At 29.3% G+C, this 5,150-nt stretch overlaps 1 long non-coding RNA gene across 1 annotated transcript; it reads left to right on the forward strand.

Moving 5' to 3' along the window:
• The first annotated feature begins 4,426 nt into the window (after positions 1-4,426).
• Positions 4,427-4,941, forward strand: LOC126739553 (uncharacterized). The gene is made up of 2 exons (XR_007661654.1): positions 4,427-4,645; positions 4,728-4,941. It is a non-coding gene; the product is annotated as an uncharacterized LOC126739553 (long non-coding RNA).
• Positions 4,942-5,150: the final 209 nt, after the last annotated feature.

The raw sequence follows: 5,150 nt of genomic DNA on the forward strand, positions 1-5,150 counted from the left end.
TATCTTCTTCCTACTGTAATTGTAACTTAGATCTCCATCCTCGTTTCAAACCTCATTTTCTAACTTTGGATAATTTTCAGATATAGACCTTAGCATCTACGCGTTTCAGCAGTCTCTTGACAACTTCTTTATCAAAGACGGCGATTGGTTCACTTGTCTGAGGTGTCACAAGAAATACAGGCATCGCACCTCAGTTTGGAGACACGTGAAGTGGGAATGCAATAAAAAGCCACAATTTGAGTGTCAGATATGTGGAAAACGGGTGACTCAGAAGGCCACTTTGAAAACTCACTTGAGAAACGTGCATGGCCTTCAAGAGGATATGTTAAATAAAAATTTAAAGTTTATTTAGAATAGGTTTCTTTTTGGTGGTAGATATGTATGCTTTTTTATTGTTTAATATTCTTTTAATATGTTATAGGATAATTTGTTTTTATGGATAGATAAGTCAACTGGGAAAAAATTAACTTTTTACACTAAATGCAGCCACTGATCTTTTAATACTAACTAGGACAGTTATAAATGTTAAAAATTACAAAAATTTTTTAATTTTATATAACTGATCCCTAAAAATAAGAAAATTAAAATTATTTCGATTGTGGTGAATGATTTTAGTATTTTTATAAGGCAAAACAGTTTGCCTTTCTTTTCAATTAGGTATACAAAATAAAAATTTTTAAATATTTTTCTTTATAGGGTTTTTTTATATTGATTTTTAAAATTTAACATGTATTTCTTTGAAACAAAAAATATTTTGTCCTAAATGTTTTAGGGAAATTTTAATTTAGTCGATATTCTTCTGGTATAGGATTCACATTTCGTAAGGCATTAACAGAAAACTTGTTTATCTTAATTTTTTATTATGTTTATGTTTCTTCATTTCTGGGAAAAAAAGCTTCTTAAAAAATAAACAATTTCTATTTACCAAAATAGAAGTGTTAAAAATTTCTTAATAGAAAAAAACGTGTACCTAATATCCTGAGTATGTTAGATACAGCGTATTAAGTGGTTTATTTTTACAGACCTTATGTAATTTTTTTTTTATATACTATCAAGGATGATAATGAATATATCCGCTTACAATAATAAAATAATAGGCGCTGGCAACTTCATTTTAGATTCAAGAGCAGCAGTCGCTGCTGTTAAATATGTCTTTAAATATGTCTAAAATAATTTTCTTGTATAAAATGGCATTGGAGAATTTAGTATATCCACTTAATAAAAAATTAAAAAAATACAATTCAAAAATATTTCATAGTAGCCCATGATCCATTATGCTTGTGTACCTTGGGACATGCATCTTATACATTAGGACAAGCATAATACAATAGGTAGATGCAGTAATTAATTCTTTGTTGAATTTTTTTTAGAAAGTAACATTAATGGTAGTGCACAAAAAAATTTTTTTTGGATAGTATTGATAAAAACAATTATTTGCTTCATCTAGTTTTGCAAAATTTACACAAGTAGTCTATCTACTATAGGCATAATTCTTTAACACACCACACACTGTGATATCACATCAGAGTCAGGACCGATAAAGTATGATACCTCTACTCAATTTAGCTTTTTTGAATCTCCTTTTCGGTAATTCTAATTTTTTTAACTCCTTTTTTTTTGTTTAAAGTTTATCCTAAATCATCTGATCCTCTTTGAGCTTTTCTTCTTTGATTGCGGTTTTTTCTGCCGTATCAGTAGCAATAATAGTTCTTTCTAGTTGTCTCCTTCTTTCTGATTCTCCTTGCGATCTTTGGCCTTAGGATAAGGCTGCACATTTTCCAGGGTAAGAAATATCTCTATCTTGTTTGCATTTAGCGTTGGCATCTCAGGAACTGGAGATAAAAGCGGTGTTGACAAACAGGAAGTTTAAGTTAAGGGCTTAGGATCTGAAGATGCATAAGTAACTAGATGTAAGGCTGAAAGCGTAGATAGCGCAGGCTAAATGTCGAAAGGGCTAAAGGAATATCAGGGGTTAACTTTGTTAGTGACACCAGTTCCTTCTATGTTTGCAGGCCTGTTAGTCACGTAGAAGCAAAGGAAATCATCGTTGGTAAAAATGTCTTCATTGAACAGGAATATTCGTGATTTTGAATGTCAAACAAGATACTTATTACCCAGAGTAAAAATACGAGGCTATGCGATTCCCAAGACCCCTGCAACGTTGTATATATCAAAAGTTTTTCATTCGTTATTGAGAACAGGCTTTAACGGTTTGGTTTTAATAGTTCTTCAAAGACCCGTAATCAGACAGGTCTAAAAGCTGCAGCCTGTGTTCGATGCCTTGTTTGGCTGATTTGCTGGACAAAGGTGGATTTCATGATTGTCTAGAATTAGAAACAGTACGCGGTCATCCTTAGAACCTCTTACGGAATACATGAAATAATCCAAAAATTTCATAAACTATTTTTCGTTTGACCGATCTGATAAGTTTGCCATGCCACTACTAGTTTTTTAAAAAACGTCCTTTCTTTACGATTCCATTTACTGCCATTAATTCCAATTGCCGATTCCCTTTACTGCACCAATAACCGTTATGAGGTCCCCTTTTTCAGCCAAAGTATATTTGGGAAATTGGACCATGTGTTCTGTGCACCTCTTTAATATTGTTGTAAAAAAGTCGTTGTAAAAAATTGTTGTACTAGCCTCTAGTTTTCGAATTAAACGTTGTTTATTACTAGCTTTTGCAAATTTATAACCTAACTCTCTTAAATCGTTCTTTGGTCAATCATACTGCATTTTGGCGACAGTTTTAATGCAAGTTGCGCGGTTTAATTCCTTTTCTCTGTATCTGTAAATACTTTTTTTACATCATAATTCGCTGATGACTGGTATTCACTGGTAAACAGTTGCAAATTCAGTAGCAGATCCTGAATTGCATCCAACTCAGCTGTGGTTTCTTTCGGTGTAAAGCTTTTGATATAGGAATGTTTTATCACTGCTCCAGACTTACTTTGCTACTGTAAATAAATAAAACTTTAATCGATAATAGAAATGCAACTTAAATATTGACAGGTTTTTAATTAAGAGTGTCAGTAATTAACTGCCTAAAGCTTTCAAGCAGTAATTTTTAATTTTCAGCATAAACGCTAATTACAATTTAATAGAAAATTCAAGAAAGGGAAAAAAACCTTATACCTTAAGAACATTAATTCTTTTCTCAGTTGATTTATTTGGAAAAGAGTTTTTCAGAATATTTTTATTTTATAGGTATCCATATTGTTTATATATATTTAACTTTTAAAATACATCTAATATGTATATTTTGATGATATTGGTTTAACTCATAATATTCTTTAGTTTATTGTTGTAGTAGGTTTATTAGCTTTTAAAATTAATTTTTACTAACAATTTATTATTTAAATTTTAAACTTATTTTTAAGTTTTTACGTTTTATCTATCACTTTCACAATCAGGTCAGTATCAAAATATTCCATACCACTGTGATACCTTGACGATAAATTTTCGACGTTTTCAGCGCTAATGTTGACAGATTTATGTATTGCAGGATAGTTGTTAATTAACAAAAGAAAAGTATCTACTATATTTTTTAATGTTTACAAAATTAGTGTTTAGATTTTCTAAGAATAAATGGTTAATTAAAAAAAAACATTTTAAATATATCCCTATTAAACCTTATATGAAAAGCACGTTTCATTTTAAGCTGTATACATATAAAGTAAGTATTAAAGGACAAGTAAGTTTAAGTATTGATATTTTGCTTACGAATGAATGTTGCACTATATTTTCTTGTAGAACCTACAGACTGCACAAAAAAACTTCAGGAACAGTCGAAAAGTTGACTGAGTTAATCGGTATTATTAGAAGCAGTAAAATTTAATGAGAATTAAAGAAACAAGTTTATAGTTTAATAACCATTAAAATATATCGAAAATAATTTTCTCACAATTTGTTTCCCTTACTCAACACTAGAAAACTTCGCAATGGTGGCAACTGAATAACCTACGAAGATGTATTCAACAATATTAATTCAATATTAGTTTTTACCAGTTTATTAAGTTAAGTGCTGCTGAAAAAATTTAATATTTTTTTTAGAATTTTTGGTATATTGTTGAGTGTCATCCTTAAAAGTATGTACACCAAAATACCTAAATAGAATTTGTTGAAATGCTCGTAATATCGACACTCTCCAATGTTACACCACTTTTCTTTAAAACAAGTGTAATTTAATAAAAATGTTGATATTTATATTGTTTTGCTATGCGATTTACTTTTACTTTTTATTTTAATATTTGGGATTGTCTACTATGTTTTTTCCACCGACTTTCAAAGATAACATTTATATACTATTTTAATTATTTAGCCTAAAAGTTGCATACCCGATGCTAACAAAATAATTAGTAATGTGTTATGTCGGTTTAAAGGTCTTAATAATATTAAATCTTTTAATTGTTTTTCTTAATTGTAGCTCAATTCCATTGCACACAGTGTAACAAAAGTTATCATAAAAGAGCTTCTTTAAATGCTCACAGATATACAGTTCACAGGGCCACTAAAGTGTTTTGCACCATAGACGGATGCGGCTACTTTACTTCTAGAAATAGTGATTTACGACGACATCAGACACTGGTACATAAAATTAATAAAGGAAAATTTTAATAATACTATTTCTATGTTTATTTTTTTTGTAAGTACATGATCAACTAACTTCATGAACAATAAGACTACGTGTTCTCTATTATTTATTAATTTCTTTTAATATGTTATAGGATAATTTATTTTTATGAATAGAGAAGTCAACTGGGAAAGAATGTTTTTTTACACAAATGCAGCCACTGATCTTTAAATACTAACTAGGACAGTTATAAAAGTTAAAAATTACAATAATTTTTTAATTTTATATAACTAATCCCTTAAAATTAGAAAATTAAAATTATTTCGATTGTGGCTACATAAAATTAATAAAGGAAAATTTTAATAATATTATTTCTCTGTTTATTATTTTTTTTAAGTACATGATCAACTAACTTCATGAACAATAAGACTACGTGTTCTTTATTATTTATTAATTTCTTTTGAGATTTTATCTTCACACAACTGATTCTTCATCCCCACACTTCGTAAACATCAATCATTTAGTTTGGTGGATACATCTCCTTTTAAGTACAGGGTGTTTCACTAAGCGTAGATCG

Source organism: Anthonomus grandis, chromosome 8 (assembly GCF_022605725.1).
Source record: "Anthonomus grandis grandis chromosome 8, icAntGran1.3, whole genome shotgun sequence".
NCBI lineage: Eukaryota > Metazoa > Arthropoda > Insecta > Coleoptera > Curculionidae > Anthonomus > Anthonomus grandis.